The 19,899-nt window shown below is 44.6% G+C and overlaps 1 protein-coding gene across 3 annotated transcripts in view; it reads right to left on the bottom strand.

The window, feature by feature from the left end:
* Positions 1-19,899, bottom strand: part of LOC112468999 (frizzled-2-like) — a 73,303-nt gene that overhangs the window by 24,167 nt on the left and 29,237 nt on the right. Inside the window, exon 1 of one of the 3 annotated variants that reach the window (XM_025038445.1) lies at positions 5,160-5,777. The exons of the other annotated variants lie outside the window; for them this stretch is intronic. The gene's annotated coding sequence lies outside the window, so the exon portion shown is untranslated. Of the gene's footprint in view, positions 1-5,159; positions 5,778-19,899 lie in introns of those variants that run through there. 3 annotated transcript variants of the gene reach the window in all.

The following is a 19,899-nucleotide window of genomic DNA, read 5'->3' as shown; positions in this document are numbered from 1 at the left end:
GTTAACGTAACGATTGAAGGCGAAAACGTGTCAGTCCTTCAACATACGAATACTTTACTGAAAATGAAATTATGTAAAATAAAAGGTGAAATCAAAGGAAATCTCTAAACAAATTAAAAATAAACCGAGATAAATCTTTACTTAATAATCAAGTAAAAGACATTTAATTATCTAGTTCAAGGCATAGAAACAATTTGGCGATAAAGGAAACAAACGCAAGAACTGTAACGGCGTATCTCCGATCTCGTTAATGATTTATGATCTCTTCCAGCGGGAGTGCTAGTCTATAAAATCGCTCTATGCGGCTTAACGCGTTGTCGCCCTAAGCCGACCAACCCCCCTCGACGAAGTGGCCATAAAGTAATCGCGGTACCCCGAGAAGCAAATTGTATCGTTTTTCGATGTCAAACGCTCGGCATGCTTAACCCGATTTCATCGTTTATCCAAAACTGGCGCGCGTTCGCGATATAATTCACCTTCTCGCCAGCACTCGGAACGAGTCAATTATAGTGCGTTCTAATTACGCTGGCTACGTGGCAGCCTCGCCCAAAAGAGTAATAAAAGGACCCAAACGGGCGCTAAAATATCCAAAAGGATCGTAAGGAGAGAGGATTGCCCGCTCGTAGACGTCTTCCACCTGCGCGGGACGATATATCACCACAAACGAGAGAACCCGGCCCTTTTTATTGCCTCGCCATTGCAGGCGACGATCGCGGCGCACGAACAAAACGAGTCCGCCGGTAATTATTACTGTCCATAAGTGTCGCTGTGCTCGCGAGGCTTTCAATCTTATCCTTAACGGAAGCTGCTTTATATCTCTCTCGTGTTAGCCTTTAATGTAGATAAACGTAAAATGTCGCAGTATTATATTGCGCAATATTATATTTTTTTCTCCATGGTTTGCATAGAGCAAATAAAAATCTACCGATAATTTCGAGCTAGTGAAACTTCAAGTTTTATTTATTCTCTGAAACTATGTAGCATGAACTGCTGTTCGCTGATGTTACATTGTTTAAGATTTTTTGTCTGCGCGGGTAATACCCCCGCAGGGATTTAAATCCGCGCCATTCGGAGTACAAATTCCGAAATTGCACGACTTCGTTCGAAGATTAAACTTGCGACTTCTCGCGTAACAAAACAGTTGAGAGTCATGCGAGTTCGGGAAACGATAAGATAACATCGCTTCAACAACGATCGGGGCGATTATCCTAAACGCGGCCAAGAATATTCGAGGATTTTCAGTTATGGCGATGTGGAATTCTGTCGAGGATTTTGCGGAAACTTCATCGAGAGTTTTATGACAGTATATAAGCAACGATACTGCGAGATATAGTCGGAATATCGATACTTCTGCTTCAATATTCCGATACTTTAGAAATGTTCTGATATTTTGAAAGTATAATCTATCAATATCAATAGAGAGAGAGAGGGGGGGAGAAAGGGAAAGAAAAAGGGAATCTTAATATCAAATATATGCTACGATGCACGATACGAGTGAACAACAATTTGCTTTCTTTCAAGCGAGATATAAATTATTAATATCCCAAATAGCAGTCTCTTCAAGTATCTTTGAATCTACTTTTATTATTACAATGTTCTTCATCTCAGAATTTTCTCTCTAAAGAAGCTTAAATTAAGAAGCTATCAAAATAATAATAGGTAGTTGTTTTTAAAAAGCTATTCTGATAAGTGTCAGTATTAGAAGATATTGATATTTATCTCATGCGCATATACACAATACGTTCTTTCGATATTCATATCGGTCTCGATCTCTATCTTGATATACACGAGGCGAGGATAACGAAATTTAACAACATCGCTACCCGGCTAGCCGGTGGGAGATTTGCGATGCAAATATGTACGATATGTCCGCGGCGAACGTAATTAGGCGTTACGACGCAGTTGCAAGCCTGGCGGCTTCTTTTCGGCTCCCTACGACGAACTTTACAAAGCAACACCGGCATCGTCCTTATCGTCGGTTGTAAATATCCGATTCATCCGCTGGGAAAATTAAGGCGCGATAAAGCTTCAGCGCTATCGCGCGCCGAATCCCGAACTGCTGCGGAGCGAATGCGAACGCGAATGCCTAATCGCGAGCGCGAAAAATACGCGCGGGGCTGCGCGCTCGTAAATAGCCTGCGTGCGTGCGTGCGGCGCAAATTTAACGAGAGTGCGCCGGTATACAACGCCGGAAGCTACGCGCGATAGTCGTAAAAAAGCCCGACAGATAAACGTCGGATGCAGTTTCGCGCCGTTTCTTTTTCTCTCCGCGGCCCGGGGATCGCGTCCCGCGGGGCGTGGGCGTGTGCCCCCGAGATCAAACAAGCGCTCTGTCATTCGCGCGAGTCGACTTTTTCTCTTCGTGATTCACGTCCAGCGCATCCAGCGTCCAGCTCTCGTCGGAATTCGATTGTGCGGACACGCCCCGGGCGGCGGACGCGATCGTCGCCGCTTTCTCGCGAACGCGAGCCGTAACCAAGGACGCTCGCGCGCGACTTCGCGTATTGTCGTAACGGCATTTATGGTAATGCGTTACGCGCAATCCTATGCGGGCACGGCATCTCGTTCGTATATGTGTATTGTGACACAGCAATGACACAAGGTAAGGACACTTGTAGCCTCCTTTCAGAAATTCAGTAGAAACATACACGGTTGTTTCCCATTAATAAGGCAATGTATTTCCCTAAATTAGCATGCGTCTCTCGAAGAAGAGAAATAGCATCTTGAAGTTGGTGAGTTTTGAAAAGAAAACTGACGATTAACATGTTGACCGCCACAGTCAGTCCGTAACCGATACCTGACTTTTCAATGGCATCCTGGTGGACCGGCACCACTAGTGAGCGGTGCTGTTGAAATTTTTTGAAGCGTTTGTCAGAAATAAATGTCATCTGATATAAAATGTTGAATAATGAATGCGGAATATATATAGATAATAGAGTAAAAAATGCGCTATATTCACAATTAATAATATCTGCTTTTAATCATATTACACATATGCTTTTAATTAATTATACAATATATAACATTGGCGGATTCTATATAGGGAGGAGGGAATTTGAAATTAAATCCCTCCCCTTCCAAGTAAGAAAAATTAGTTTTGCTGGATTTGTTTTAAAAATCAAGGAAAAAATGCATTAAGTATTAAAGCAGGAGTCTCACAACATCCTCGTTGTTGATCCTGGAGTAAAAGCTAGGCACGATAGTAAGAAAAATATCAAACCGAACAATTTTGCCGAACTCCCCCTATTATCAACGTTAGGATCTGCTAGCGTATGCTAACGACAATGAAAATTTTATTGTGACAAGATATACAAAACTCACCAGGCTGACAATGCGTTAAAAGATTCTTCTCAGCTTTTTAAAATTCAAGAATTATATTTCGAAAGTTTGTAGCAAACTGATGAAATCGCATGATAATACACGATAATTCATACACTGTTAAATTCATACTCATCGTCAAATTATACTCATCACAATTTGAGTCATTTTTAAATCATTCCTATAGGTCGTCAATCGCTTCTACTCAACATGTCCGTTAATTTAATTAAAACAATGTTAATTTAACTAAACCAATGGAGTTAAAGTAATACTATTTTTAAAATAATAAATTTCGATACACATGATAGATAAAAATAACACAATGTTATGTATGTACCTCAAGGTGTTGGTTTAAATTTCATCATTTAATATTTTACAGCGTGTTTATATATTATGTATCACATTTAATTGTGAAATACGCTGATATCTAGGTTCTCTTTAATGCATCGCGTTTCCTGCACGTGATATATTATCGCGTGTGCCACGCACTGTATGCGTTTTGCTAATACGAACTTCTATGTGGACTCCGAGGCGCAGAAAGCGCAGCAGATTCGTACAATCAGCCGGGATATTAAGCAAATAAGCATCCGCCATCCCGCGGGATAACAATGATTGCACTGTATTAAGCACTCCCGGTGTGTACATATCCGATAAATCATAACGCGTCTAGCCGCGAATCGTCGCGCATCCTGTCTGCGAATTTATTCTAACTCGTGAGCGTGTTGAGAAATTTTAGCTTTGAAATATCCGCTCCGTGTGATTACCAGTTAAACCTCAGCTTTGTCCTTTTTTCGAAGAACTTCCTGAACTGGTGCACTCTATGTATAATAACTTAGAGTGAGACAAACACATTTTGTTCTACTTTAACTTATTCACTTATTGTGCATCAGTGTTCACCAGTTCAGGAAGTTCTTCCGAAAAAGAACAGATGACATATCACGAAAGAGACTCGGAAAGGGAGCATCAGGACGTTTGTATTTTTGTCAAGGATTATCCAGTTTTACTTTTCCTTTATAAGAGGGCCCTGTACTTTCTCAAAACGGTCCAGCTGACTCTCGACACAGCCACTTTATTGCAATCTGTCTAACTCCTCCGTTGGCTGCCGATAGCCAAGCGCGCGAAACATTCGTCGATCATCAATTTTTCACGTCACGTTCGAAATAGCGGCGAGAGAATCGCTCAATTTTTCACAATTTATCTGTCGAGTGAAGGTTATCGAACTCGGGCCGCGCCGCGGTTCCGTTTCGCGAAGGGAGCTGGGAGAGAGAGAGAGCTTATATTTAATGGGACAGAGATCCTTCTACGCACGGCTTTCAACTGTGACGACTTTCCGCCGGTGCGGCGTGGATTTGCATAGGGACACACAGCGGTGGCGGCGCGGCGTCAGCGGTAGAGAGCAGAGAGCAGCAGAGAGCCGCAATCAAGATCCGTCCGAGCCGAATCCGGAGAAACGACGCGTCGCGTCTCTCTTTTTCTCTTTTTCTCTCTCTCTCTCTCGCTCCCTCGGATCCCTGGTGCCTCCGCTTTTGCGCGAGGAGCAGCGTGCGGGCAACGTGGAGGCGACGAGGACGGGACAGAAGGCCGGAATATATGCTACGCGCTCGTTGAATGCTCGTTTGCAGCATTCGCCGAGGGACCCGAGGGCCGAGTGAAGAGAAACGGAAAAGAGTCAAGGGGGGAGGAGAAAGTCTCGTCCGAGCGGGACGGACCCGGGAGGAAGAAAGAGGAGGATGCGAAAGGGTTCGGCGGGCCGCGCCGGTGAGGCTGGTCAATGAGAGACCGCGGCAGCGGCGGCGGCGACTATCGAGCAACCCTTCTCGAAAACAAAGCCGGATTCTCACCTTGATTTATCGCGGTACTCCCGCTGTGCTGCTCCGCTCCGCTCCGCTTCTAACCGAATGCCAGTCGCAGCCGCCGCGCCTGGTAGCCGCTCTCGCGCCCCGGCGAGAATTAATCCATTGTCTCCCTCGTGCGTCCTGATAAAAACGCACCGGCCGGCGCGCACGATTCTAATATACACGCCGGGGTCCCGGGGTATATACGATGATAAACCCAGTTCGACGTCGACAGTCACTTGCCACGGCTGCCCGTGAACAGAGGCGCGCGCGATACGCGAACGATCGACAAACACTAAATCAGAATCGTAAACATCAGGCGGCGGTTAGTTACGTCCGCGTGCGCGCGCGCGCACATGGGGAACGTGGCGCGATGCGCGATGCGCGACGGGCGCGCTGGTATGCGTACTCCGAATCGCGGCTTTACGCACAGGCAGGGCACAACGGACGGTTTCTCCAAATATTTTGTTACACACGCTGGAGCAGGCGGCGGCAGCGCGCGCGCGCTCGCTCGCTCGCTCCACGGAATGACCGAGAGCGCGACGGGAGAAAGAGGAACGCGCGACCGGAGGAAACGTGGCGCGCGCGATCCTACCACGACGACGGACACGGACTCACTGACTCCGAGCAGTCCGAGCCCCGAGCTCCGACGAGGCGACCGCGACGCGAACCCGAGCGAGGAGACACGAACGTCACGAACGCGAGAGAGACTACGGACTACGGAGTCGACGACGAAGGCGGAGCGATTGCTGCCGGCCGCGGCGGGAAGGAGAGAGAGAGAGAGAAAGAAAGAACGAGCGGCGGCTGGAGCTCTCGGGCGTTTCCGCCGGTTCTCGGCCGCGGCTACCGGCCCCTCGGTTTCCCCCTACCAGCGGCTTTCTGCTGGTACGGTATATGCTAGCAAACCGTGCAGCGTTATGTATCTCTCTCGTCCCTCGGACGCTGCTTGCCGCTGCTGCAGCCACGACTCGACTCTGTTTAACTATGCACGCGCGCGCGCGTGTGTGTGGATACGTGCATACTCGTGAGGAGTCGCGCACCTCCGGCGTGTGGTGCACGCTGCACAGTGCACACCTGTGTGCCACGCACACACATACACACGAGCGCGTGCACACGATGCGGAACGCGCGATGCATCCATCCCCCTCCGGTGTATCGCCGGGGCCACACACCACACGCGCGCGCGATGATGTCACACACACGGCTCTGGCTGGACGCCGTGTGGCGTGGATAACGAGAGACGGTCGGCAGGATCCCTCTTCCCTTCCCTCTTGCCTTCTCTCTCTCTCTCTCTTTCTCTCTCTGCCTCCCTTTCTGCTCCGGGTCTTCGGGATTCACGACCATTTATTATCGGTCCACGATTCTCTTCTTTCTTCTCTCCCTCTCCCTCTCTCTCTTTCTCTCGTTTTCCTTCCAAGCTGAGCGACTTACTGCTTTCTTTTTGGGCTGGTTACGAGCGGCGAGACGCGGTCATCTCCTCGGCTCGTAGGTGGATTCGCTCTCGCGCGGTATTAACGACGTCTCGCGTAGGTACGGTCACGACCGGTTCCGAGGAAGAGCCTCTACCTACCTCCTCGTATCGAGATCGGGGCTCGAGGACACGAGGCGGGCGAGTTCGACGATCCCGGGCCCGGGTCCGTCCGCGTGCGCGGGTCGACGCGATAAACTTTCCAATTCGCGTGTCCGCTTGTTGGCGAATGATACCCGCGAACGGATTCGTCGCCGTATGGACGGCGGACTTCGCCAATAAAGGCATGATTAAAACGGCCGACTGTACCGAGAGAGGCGAATTAATAAGTAACACCATCGTCGTCGTCGTCGTCGTCCAGAACACCTGCGAGATATGAAGCCGCTTAAACGCCGCGACAAGCTTTTTGTCGCGGGATTCCGGCTAAAAATACCGTCGGCCTTCGTTTTTTCTGCCTGACTGCTCACCATTCCGTTCGTTATCGCGTCCAAGAGTGACGCCGATGTAAAATGGAGCCGTCCAGCATCATTGCGCGGAAAGAAAAAGAGAAAGGGGGGAAGGGAGAGAGAGAGAGAGAGAGAGAGAGAGAGAGAGAGAGAGAGGGAGAGAGAGAGAGAATATCGCATAACTGTCTGCCACCGAATTTTATGCGCTTTAGCGAACGTCACGTTGTTGCGCCCACGGTATGGACGTTCATGGCAGACACGCGTGCGAAAAATTAGGCGTGCGAGAGGTGTCGTTTATGTGTGTCAAAAGAGAAAAAAAAGGCCTGGGAACTGGCATGTTTATTACGGCCGTAAACTCGTACGCAATATGCGAGAAGCCGAATATTATATTGCACGCCGGATCTTCTGTAACTCCGAATTTTGTAATGTATGTGTTCCGAGGTTTTTATTTTTATGTGAGGTAGCCACAATGTGGATGATGGTATGATAAGACAAGAGTACCCAATTATAAAGATGGACAAAACTTTATATGCTGCTTTATTTTGAGTGTACCCCTGTTCAATATTAAGGGACGAAATTTAAACCAATATCTCGAGTTAAATAACATTTTGTTATTTTTAACTATCATGTGTACCGAAATCTATTATTTTAATACAAAACAGTATTATTTTAACTCCATTGGTTTAGTTAAATTAACATTCTTTTATTTACATTAACGTCATATGTTGAGTTGGAGCAGTAGCGACCTAAATGACTAAAATTGAGTATAATTAGACTCTACAAATTTAACAGGGTGGCTTTGATTTTAGTCGAAACTTAATTCAGAAGGAATATAATGTAGAAAAAGTAATTGAACCAGAGTTATGGACAGAGTCAAACCGTTTCCTACATAAAAATCGGTTCCAAACACGTCGAAGAAACTAAGCTGCGCATATTGGCGATAGCATATCTTGCATATGCCAATAGCAATAGTCTCTCATGGATTCATTCATGCTAAACATTCGTTCCGACGCTCTCAATGTCAAACGAATTCCATATCGTATCGCGATCCGACGTCAATCCCTCGGAAACCTTTCTTCGCTCGCGCACAAACGTCACCATGAATATGCTTCTCGCTCTCGCAAGTACGTAATAGGTTTTTCCGTACCGATGTCGTCGGTTTTTCCTTTCGGGTGACAGTAATATCCTCGTAGTGGCCGATAGTCGCGACGGACTGCGAGGGAACACAGGGCCTTCAGGGCCACGGGGCTTTTCCCCGTTGCATTGGGTAGATGAGAAAATGACAGGGGGGAAGGTTTTGGCGATTTCGCCGTCGGCGTCCGCGCGTCTGCATCTCGACGTCTCGCAAAGGAACAGCGACGACGATCGGTTCGGGACAGGTTCCGATTACCATTTCGCGAGGCCTCAGACGCAGAGAGTCTAGACGCTACTCTCGGCCGGACCGGGCGGCGAATGTAATTCCCCGTACGAGCCAGGTGGTCCGTTGCAATCTCTCGGCCGGTAATCGGATCGAAAGGGTAAGAATGAGGGAGGGGAAATGGCTCGACGGGAGTTTAAAGGTCAAAAGAGGAATGGCGATTCGAAGCTGCGCGAATTCCTCTTCGCGAGTTTGCGGTCGCAGCAGCTTAGATCTAATTTCACAACGGGTTGCATTTTTAGTGTATGATCGTCCGCAAGGTGCAACGAATGGCGTAAGATGCGACGGATTTATTTCTAATGTAGCCGCGATGATTTAACGTATATGGTTAAAAATCTCTTTAAGTCACAAGTCGCGTTGTGAGAGAACCGCTGCGACCTAATATATAATAGACTGTTTTGCTGACGTGATTTATCAGAACGCGCTTATTTGCGAGAGTGATTTACAGAGCGCGGTGGTAATTTCTTTAACAATAAGATGATAAGCAGAGTCGCGTAGTCCAAACGATAACATTTATGCGAATCTATTTATTCTTTCAATTTATTGCCTTCATATATCTGTCATATTTTAATCTTTCCATTGTTATAAGGAAAATTATAAATAGAGTAAAACAGCGTATTGCCATCATATTTCATCTTTGTTAAATATATTCCCCTCAATAACAAAACGTACTCTAGGTAAAGTAATTTTTTCATAAATTTTTCCCTTTCATAATACAAGAGATACTCGATATTGCTACCTCGAAAAGTTTGATAAAGAAAGTATCGATACTGCCGTTTCCACTAAATCTGAGCGAATGTTTCCTAGACGTTTCCTAGGTAGAGACAGTGTTGTATGTACAATGTTTGACAAGACGAAGTTTTCCGGAGGAGTGCGGATAGTCAATACCGTCGAGACGCATAGAGACGAGGGAGACATATAGAGACGCGGAAACGGTTCCCGACACATATTGAAGTCTACGTTGAGATATTCGCCCCCTGTGGATTTTCGGCTACGTTATATACCGCGTTCCGTGCCCGCACCCGCGCCCGCGCTCATTGTTGGGTCACGGTTGACAGTTACGCTCGGCGTCCACCAGCCCAGCCGGCAAAGCCAAAACAGGGGGATTCTCGAGGGAGGTCTCGTCGGGTCTTTCGCAAAGGAACTCCGTTCACCCCCCCGAACTTCGAGCGATGTCGCTTTAGAAAGGCATCCCCCGCCCGCTCGAAAAGCAATTTATCTTGAGAAACCGGAGCGAACGTTAAATGGATTTCCCTTTCAGAGGTATTACGCGTTTTTATTCAACGTAAAATTAGCTTATAGATGCGGGGCGCGGCTTTCGCACCCGGTTCACTCTCGAGTGAATCGTCTCCGAGGCTCTCTTTCTTTGAGATGGGAAGGGAGCACGAATCACCCGAATTTCCCTCCACGACCGACCCAAGTATTGTCTCATGTTGCGCGAGTCGACACGCGATGCATGCTGCGCTGCGTTTACTGCGTTTATCGTGTGAATCGTTCGAGGCCGAACTCCGGAGCACATAATGACGAAGGGGGCGTGAATAAATTACTTAGGAGCTTGTTTAAAAATCTCACGATGTAAACAATCGTCGGTTTTGTCGGAAGATAGCAAGGGGGTAGATTACGACTTCCTGTCACCTATCATCACATGTGGTATGCGCTAACATAATGCGTCGCGCTTACCGGTAGGGTCGGGTGGTCAGGGCCCGTAGATAACGCCCCGTTGTATCAACGCGAACACTGCACCCAATTCCAGGTGCACTCCCGCGCTTTCGAGGTTCTCATAATAATGCGTCACGCTTTGACCGTATGATTTAGTCTCGGCTCATCCGAGTCTTGTAAACATGTCCAAGAGAAATTGATTATACACCGCTTAAGTGAATCTCGCGAGTAATTTCTGAGAAGACATTTCCTACAGTCATTTCGATTTTTATAATTTTTCGTGCAGCTATTTATAAATATCGGTGTAAGAAGATCGTAGAGCCATTTTCTACGCTATAGCATGTCAATCAAAATGCATATAAGCAAATACGCGTCCACTATAAAATATAGTCCTGTTAAATCTACGTTCCCCGTTTTGAGTGGAGAGAATAAAATTAATATAAATTAAGCGCTTCCCCCTCCCCCTCAAACAAGAGACGAGACTCCCTCATTGAGGAACCCTCATCATATGTATGTTAGGTAGAGACGTTTCTTTTTTTGAGTGCCATCGCTCACAGATTAATATTAGGGAGTCAAGTGACGTTTCGTTCCTTGCCTGCAGGTCGGCCGCGTTGGAAATGGAAGGACGATGAAGGATACTACCCGAGCGATATACTACACGAGCACTCCGGGGGTCTGTAGGCCGTTTTCAAGACGCAAGTCTCTCACATAGTCCTTCACTCGAAGATGTAGCCACGACTTTTTCGGCTTCGGGCTTCCAGACAACTTCCGTCCTATTATACACTTCTGGAAAGCGCGCAATCGCCCCTGCGTGCAGTATGCTCGGCAGAAGTTTGCAAACAACCGTAAAAAGACCGGCCCGCCCTAGTCGATCGGGCTCACACATCTTTCCGAACAATCGGAGCCGGGATTGAATTGCGGTTTTATATCGCTTCGGTTACAAACGTTATTAAAAGACTGAATTAATAAAATAAATAACACAAATTTTTTTTTTCGTTTTAGATATTTTTTTATTGTTGCTTTATTTTTATTAGAATTGATAATACTGGTAATCAAAAATAATTTAATGCGAACACCTTGTTGCGGCTCTGTGCTCTATCGTTATACATGTTTGATTTTTAATCGTACATTTGAGCTTTTCACGATTATTAAAAATATTCTTTTATATGGGAGATTAAGTGTATTTATTCACATATGAAAGAATTTGAAGCTATCGTTATTTCAATTTCATACAGAAAATAATTTATTTTTCTCTATTTTTAATAATTGTAAATGTCTAAATACAGATTGGAGCCTTTACAAAACAATTGTTTCGAAAATCTTTTTCATCTGCACATTTTGAATACTTTATGCGCGTTCGCTTTTACGTTTTATACGTATAGCGTGCAAATTTAAACATTACACTGTTGCATAAAATGCACCCACGAGAAAACTGTCAAGCAAAGTTTTCAATGAAAAATCTCTAATAACACATTTCCTGACGAGCCGGTACACCCTTCCGCTTTTCCGATTTTTCTGATGTGAAGAGCACACTCTTCGTTTGATTTATGCGTTTGCTCGCATATACATATACAGCTGCGTTATCGTGTATGTCGCACGCGATAAAAGAGGACAAACGTAAGCATTCGCGCAGCTGTCGACGGAGATACAAGGCTAAAACGACCTCGGTGAATATTCGACGATGAAACGAAACGTTCGGAAACGGCGTTCACGCGGCCCCGAGAATAAAAGACGTTGATTCCTACAAATCTCGCGACGAAGTCTTGACGTTCAAGGCGTAGGCAGCGCGGTTAGCGCGCGAGCGAACACCGGCGAGCAAGTAACCCGAGATGAAAGGTACGGCGAAGATGCCAGAGCGAGATTTAATAAGTGCCACAGCACAGGTAGGCGACGCTGGCGACGTCTTAGCATTATAAAGCCGCCTACGGAGAGTCGGATTTCTTGCCGTTCCCCCGATAATTCTCTGTCCTCGTCGCGCACCGGGGGCACCGGTGGTGCGCGTGATCGTGTCCTCCTAACGAGCCTCATGGGACGTGAATTCGCCCGCCGCCGATCGATGTATCTTACCGAAACGTATAACAGTTCGACCATGGAGCAGACCACTGTGCCAGTGGTCGCGAAAATACAGGATCTCGATTGTATCTACGTGATCCATTACGGCGCTATCGGATTCTATCATCTGTGTTACTAGGCTGCGCTCGAATCCCTTCCCACCTTGGGCTTGTATCGATTCGAGGACAAAGGTCCTAATTAACAATTCTTGTGGCGACGATTCGGTCGTAGAGGATAAGACACGCATAGGCGTAAATAATAAATATCTTATGAGAAAAAAATTGTACGACTACGGAAAATCTATGAATCAGTTACATTATTTTCTACGCAATAAAATTGACTGACGATAAGTAGATTGTATTTAATTTCTTTATATCCTTAGTGCTATAAACACTTTTTTCTTTTATCTATTTTATCAATATTTCTGTATATTTTTTTCTTACTTTCTTATTTATATTTTTGTATGTACGAAACATCTTCGTAATTTACTTGCGGAGTTTGCATTTTAAATTGCATGTTTCTTTCCTCGGTATATTTTTCGCATGCTACAAATAAAACAGCAAACTGTTTCGGGCGTCTGAAAAAAGTGCGACTCGCATCGTTATCTGGCGACGGAATACAAACCTCTGATCCGGTTTTCAAAGATGTGAAACAAGAAGTCTTCTCTGTTTTGCGAAGATTAAAGTGTTTTCAGTATCTCTTCGGTTCTTTGGGAATCGAGGCACATGGCAAAACTTTCGTTCGACATTTAAAATATATTTCAACGGCACTCCAGTGGCACGGCCACTCTCTCCATCAGCTTCAATGGATGCGACTCTCGAGATCGTGGTGGGTCCTTCTACGACGTAAAATTATAGACGCACGGATGAGGCCCTTAATTCGCCCCCTATTTTCATGTAAAGTTATATATTCTATTGCCCCCGAACTGAGTGACGTGACAACGAGTACTCGTTACACCGGTTCGCAGCGCACCTAGTCGTTCAGCCTTTTTCCACAAATAATATCCGTGACGACGGCAGTTCTCTTTCATCGATACGACGCGATAAAGAATGTAAATTTCTATCTTGCGCGAGGAACGCGTAATATAAACTTGGTTTGTCAATCAAATCGACGACGCACCAATCGTATACGTGACTCGAGGTTCATCAAATGACGAGGTGTTTTTATTAGTATGCAGCGGTTACACGCGGCTATCATGAGTGTCGTATTGGCCGCATGTCGCCAGTTAATTAAAGAATTTAACGATAACAGTCGCGAGCGAAATTAATTACATTCTATCCATAATTTCTTATGGGGGAAAATTGTATCGTGCCGATTAGTTTCTTTACATGGCCTAGCTGCCTCTCGCGACGACGAGCCATCAGCGACAGATAACGAGGACCCATTATGACTCATAAATCAAAGTTTATATCGAGCGTAACTACATTTATTTAACATAATTGCATGACGTCTAATGACGTCGGTGAATGCATATTCAAATTTAATTGATATTCCAATAATTTAATAGCTCTGCTTTAAAATTATAAATAATTTTATAATAAGTTGTATAGAGTGTGATAGATTTTTTAATGTTTGAGGAAAAAAAAAACGTGCATACAATAGCGTTATATTTTTAGTGTAAAGGCAGTAATACTTGAACCTACACGGATTGCAACGTAATATTTATGTCAAGCTCTCGGATCGCGTACCGTTACATTTGTTAAACAATGGGCCAGTAAAATCCGTAATGAAAACTGTAAAAAAATTACCGCATGCCGCGCGTGACACACAATGCGGTAAAAGTTAACGATATCGACTTTATACGATCGAGGGAACGATCCGAACGCGTCGTAGAGTCGCACGACGAGAGGATCCTTCGTATGCCGTTTCGCGACAGTGCATTGCGCCCGGTTTCTCGATAATCGACGAGGCGAATCGAGGTAAGAGAGAGAAGAGGAAATTCGCATTCCCACATCAGAGAGGTACGTACAATACATATGTACATACTCGTGGCTTACTCGCGCGCCGCGCGAGTTCTGTAATAAAGCCGTAAAGGACGGCGTTCCGTAAATTCGACAGAATATTACGGTATGCAGCCAAGCCCCTTTCGTTTGTCGTAAGACCTGTGACCAGTGATCACGCTGAAATTTACCGACGTGTCGGCTCTCATCGTATAACCGCGCGCTACATATGCCTCTCCGCCCTCGGCGTGTAAACGCGCGTATATATATTTATCAGAGAAACGCGTCAATTCGCTGGTAACTACACACCACCGCTACATGGTATCCGCATCAGACACCAGTGCAGGGACGGATACAGTGTAATCTTTCGGGACGTCTCTCTCCCGCCGCGCGCGCGCGAGCGCGGCCGAGCCTGCCTGCCGCTCGCAATTAATTTTCGCCCGCTCACCGTCGGCCGTTTTTATGCCGCTGCAATTTTTTTTACGCGTCAAAACGGACCATTAAAAGCGCGAACGTGTGGAAAATGTAGCGCGTAAAACGAAAATTCTGTTACGTGTACGTTTTTGAGTGCTGGGTGACCGCACCCGCCGCCGCGCCGGTATCTACTGCTTTCTCTATATCCATTTAAGCGCCGGCTTTCTTCGGCGAAGGCATTCCGATAATTCAATTCTAAATCAAGTTCCTACTCGTATATAAAGTCCACTTGAAATAAATTAGAAGCTTATATATACTGAAGTTATATATAAGATATAATCCGCCTAAGCGGTTAAAACCTGTTATAAGTAAAATATATCGATGTCCCAGTATTATAAAATAATCACAGCTTAGCTTTAACTTGAGAACTTTCACACTCAGTTTTAAATAATACTTTTTATTATACAATATTTATTTCAGTGATGAAATTGAAATTATTATATTTTTACTGGTGACATTACTAACTATATTACACAGGTTTTTTTTCAAGTGATCGTCACAATGCTACGTGAGTGAATAAAGGAATCTTAGAATCTCAGGGTGAAAAGAAAGGGTTTTAGAAAGCACAGAAGGTCAATTTTTTCTGTATAAGTTATTCTAAAGACAAAAAATATGGCCAGAAAGTGACTTACCGAAAAGCGACACGCAAAAAAACGATCGCAAAAAAGAGCCTGTTTTGCACGAGCATGGTGGATAAGAGTATTGCAACACTATCCGGTATGATATTCCACGACAAAGATAAACCGCCTTATCTATCGTCGCGTAACTACAGTAGTCCCGGAAAAAAAGATTCGAACCGCTACACGACTATCTCCGTGAGCCCCTCTCGACAATCGAACATAAAGACATCCCTGTGTCATTGTGTATAGACTGCATGGTGGTCCTATTTACCTGAACATTGGTTGAACTCATTGTCAGATAAATAACGATAAGGCGAGAAGATATGTGACACACTCCACTGCCGATCGTAAAGAAAGTCTCGCTCAAAGAGCTAATGTAATATCGTGACTTTAATAAGTATGCATAGAAGGGTATGTATGTAAGATAATTGATTATTACAGGATTTGTGCAGCAACGTCCGATCTCGAAATTGCAAAATAATGGCGCGCGAGATAATGTATAATGTATGCTCGGCTATAGATTAGGGTGAAAACTAACGGCATCTTACGGCATGCTCGCGCGAGCGTTCATAAATCCTGAGATTACAGTCGAAAGTTTTCTTTCCAGCGTGGAAAAGTTAGTAAGTCAGTCCAAATCGCATTTGCCGTCTCGGTAAGTTGCCTTAATTGCACTGCTGCGTGGTGCCCTTGTACCCCTGCCCGCAAACTGAATCCTTTATTTATGACCTAGTAGGATATTCCCCGATGAACTTTAAACACCTATAAACCATAAATTTCGAACCCAAAGAGGTACGCAAGCACAATACGCTTCGTCGATACTGAGTAAAAAATTTTCTCAGAAATTTATAGCCTTTTCTCATAAAAAAGAACATTAACTTTTAAAACTTTGAATCTGTTGTTCCAGTTTCAAGAACACTTCTAAAAATATTATGTATAACGTGTTAATATATATAAAATGAATAGCAATGCGAATAGAACAGACAATGGACATAAAATAAATTGTCGCTGACGCTTTGTCTCACTGTTCTTAACTTTTACAAAAAATCTTTTTAATGTACCACCTCTAACAATAAGCTAAAATGACGCTAAATGATTTTCTGTGCACAATATTTTGTTTAGTTGTATTCATATAAAGTTTCGTCTTTTTATACTAAAATACATTTGCATTTTTATAATCATTTGTATTGTATTTTTTTATTTATACTTTATATCTCACCTTACAATTCTTAATCTCTTATGTTTAACTAACTTATTGAGCTTAAAATTAAGAGAATTTATCTCGAAGTGTTGAATAACGCTTTGATGATAATAATGCAGTTATAAATACAAAAGTAATAGAAAATCTCATTCAATTATGTTTAAAAACGGAAAATCACTTTGACGTCGGATCGTTTGTGCATGACCTGATTCAGTATATTACATAACGCCTTTTTGTGCCGGTCGTATTAATAGCTTTTGATGCCTGATGACCGCAATATGGAACAATAATCATGCGAGAACAGCACTTTTTTTGCTGATAACGTCTTGAACTTTCGCAAATGTTTTTTTTTGCTGATAACATCTTGAACTTTCACGAATGATAATGCATATCAACTTTGTACTTTTGATTCTTTTGAGTCGTGATACGCTAAAGAATATTGCGTCTAGGAAATTGAAATTTAAAACTTATCTTCGAGAGGATATAATGCAATTGAGAAAGGTTCTCTTTCCCATCTGCAGTAAACTCAAAACTTTCTTTGTGCGGACCAAAAACAGCTGACTCCCATGATATTCTTCGGCGGGATCGCTTTGGCATCGGGATCATCGTTATATGTTGGACATATATTGCGGTGAAGTGAAAAATCCCATGAATTATTTAAGATTGCGCTCCGTAGCTCAGTGTTATTTTAATTCGTGGCATATTTTCATATTCAAATGCGTGCTACGCTAGCAGGCTCTTAGAAAGAACGTTCATCTTCGATCGGCGATGAATAGACATTATGTTGTTTTCTCTCTCTCCTTCTCTCTAACTGCCCCCGTCCCCGTTCCCCTGCCACTTTCTTTCGTTTCTCGTCTCGTGGATGATCGTCATGCCGACTTCGGGTGGCAAGCGGAAGCGAGTACTGGGCCTGGCGGAGAGAACGAGAGAATTGCAGAAAGAGGGGGAGAAAGAGCGAACGCACGAAGAAGAAATGTGTACGACGGAACGTTTCATATTCACGAGGCGTAAAAACAATCGTGTAAGTAAGAACGCGTCGTGCCACATAAATTGGACGCCGAAAGAAAAAGAAAATTCGATCGGAAGATATGGATTTACACATCGGTCTGGAACAAGTCACGCCGCCTGTAAATTCCCGAAGATACATACAATCTCGAAAAGATGAATTGCATATTTAGCGTTTTCAACCACGCGAGGATTTCATAATTCACGACCTTCTTCCTCGTGTATATTTTGCCAGTGGCCCGCGGAATCAATTCCACGGCTATCTCAAAGCAACGCGCCAGATGCCTGAATGCTATTTCTGAACGGTACTCGCGCGCGAGCGATTGTGCGGCGAGTATCTTCTCGTGTCGAAGATATCGACGCGGCGAAACGCGTTCCTGCGATCGGATCGCCCCGGGAAAATATCCTCGAAATTCGAAACTTAGATTAACTTCCAGGTGTCCGCACGAAATTTTTCTTATTCGCGTTAGGGGAATCGATTAAGTATCACCGGGAAATTCGAGACTCGGAATAAACTGTTACACGACACCGCGCGCTGTCACACACATCGGACTCGCAGCGCGAGAAATTTCCTCTCCTCCTCCAGGTAGCGCGTTGGATTCTCGCGTGGAGAAAAAAATCTCGAAATCGGAAACCCGGGAAGTATACCCAAGCAGAGTACCTCCTGGAGTTCTCTTCGCTTGGTTTTATGACTGTTATAAATCTTCATTTTTTTTGTTATGTTATTTGTCGCAAATGATCCGTTTCGACAAAATTCTAGCTGTTATTCGTGATTTTTGATAATATATAAAGTAATTAACATGTTTTCTTGTTCAATATGGAACATTGAGACGGATTATATCTTAGAGATTGCAAATAATCATTTATATGATGTTTAAAAGTGAAATAGAAACATATGCGAGATAAATCGCTTTTTTTCTTCCTATACAAAAGATCATATAAAAAAAAAAGTTTCTTTTATTTATTTATTATTACATGATGTTGCTTTAGTCAATTTGTCTTATTTGAAACTACTATTTTAATTCCATTATAGGCAATGAGTTAGCTGTATTTTAATTGAAAATTTGTAGTAAATGTTTTTACATCGAACACTTCATGTATGTAGTGGTGACTCGTGTCATGTGATTTGTGTGTCGAGGCGCGTAATAAATAATATCTTGAATCATCTTCTTCTCCTTACCTCTCCTGCTTGGGATTTATCTGAGAGTAGATCATAAAATGAATTACCGGCGTTTTCTCTACTTGTCTCGCTTAACGACTAAACCAAATCGCGCCGTGGCACCGAATTCGATGGCGCGACTGGATTAGCGTGCGGGATGAACAACTCGCGCGAGACGGCGATGGGGTGCCCAGCGGGGCAGAGAACGCGCAATGTCCTGGACGTGGTCCGCTGGGAGTTGTCCGTAAAGCGCTCGTAGAATCAACTGGTTGAATGTATAACGAGAGAACGGGTGCGAGTGCGACGAAGAAGGAGAGGCAGGCGGATCGGAAGAGGGACGGCCGATAAAAAAAAAGAATCGCAGGTCGATGGGGGGAACGCGAGAAGAGGGACTAAGGAAAATAGAATGAAAGAGAAGGAGTCGAGAACGGGCCTGTAGAGATCCTACGGGCCCGTGTTCGCTGTACGCCACACGCTGAGTGACTTATGACAAGCGATATCGCAGCGGTTCTCATTGTAAATCTCCTCGCCGTTACTTTCTCGCCGCGAATACCCGGGTGACCCCCCGACCAGCGATGCCCCCGAAGACGTCGGTATAGCGCGGGATTTATCGGTGTCATTAGCGCGGATGGTTTTGTTTTATATAGGGATAAGAACGCAACGTTCGAATATTCCCTCGTTGTTCCATCTATACGGAGAGATTTCCGACTACTTGCCGCGGTAGATCCTATTACCATTTTGGTTGCCGGTCAGTTTCGTGAAACGGGACACTCGCCACGGGCTGAATACTCAGGCAAGAAGGTTGTAAGCGTCGCGGAAGATATATGCGAGCGAAAAACGGACGCGACATATGATATGTCGGTCGCGTCGCCGGTCTGAAAGAAATGACAGATACGGCGGTCGTTGCCTGACCGTGCGCATCCACGCTGATAACTTTGCACTTCGCATCCGCTGGAAAGCGAGCACCCGCGTCTCGTGTTATGACAATGGCGGACGAAACTGTTGAAGCAGAATTGTTAACGAAGAATAGAGAACTTTGAGAGTTATTAAAAGTGCATTACTGCGTAATGACAAACAGACAGCTGAGCGCACCAACGGCGATAAATAAACTTTGTTTCCCCCCGTTGTGGAGGCATTAAGATGTAATCTCGCTCTATAACTTCCCACGGAACCTCTGACTGTGTAATCATCTCTCGCTGCTGGCAGTGACATTTTTCAAGGCGAGGATATGCTTGAATTCATCGACGTTATTAACATTCTCTCCTTGGAAGGTGATTCACGACTTAATCGTTATCTACCAATTAATCTC

This window comes from Temnothorax curvispinosus, unplaced genomic scaffold, assembly GCF_003070985.1.
Source record: "Temnothorax curvispinosus isolate PA1 unplaced genomic scaffold, ASM307098v1 QBEX01002370.1, whole genome shotgun sequence".
Taxonomy (NCBI): Eukaryota; Metazoa; Arthropoda; class Insecta; order Hymenoptera; family Formicidae; genus Temnothorax; species Temnothorax curvispinosus.
The sequence above is the reverse complement of the archived record's forward strand: the minus strand, read 5'-3'. Positions and strand labels throughout refer to the sequence as shown.